This window comes from Corella eumyota, chromosome 1, assembly GCF_963082875.1.
Source record: "Corella eumyota chromosome 1, kaCorEumy4.1, whole genome shotgun sequence".
NCBI classification, from domain to species: domain Eukaryota; kingdom Metazoa; phylum Chordata; class Ascidiacea; order Phlebobranchia; family Corellidae; genus Corella; species Corella eumyota.
In genome coordinates this window covers 21,897,358-21,897,645 of record NC_137490.1, presented here as the reverse complement: position 1 = coordinate 21,897,645, position 288 = coordinate 21,897,358, and positions in this window count along the sequence as shown.

The following is a 288-nucleotide window of genomic DNA, read 5'->3' as shown; positions in this document are numbered from 1 at the left end:
TCTAGCTATAACCGCAGTTTTTATTGCTGTATTTACATAAGTTCCTCAAAAAATATTCTGACAATAAAATTTGCCAAATTGTACGTACGCTGCTTTCATAACTCGTTTTGACAGTAAAATAACCCAGAACTTACCCGAAAATTTAGCTTTATGTAATGTATCAAACGAAATTTTTTAAACGGTTTAATTTAGTTACTGTTAAAATGTAAAACAATTATCTTTTCAACTAACTCGTGACTTAAAACAAAACGTAAACAAAAAATAAAAAATTTAAGAAAAATATTTGGA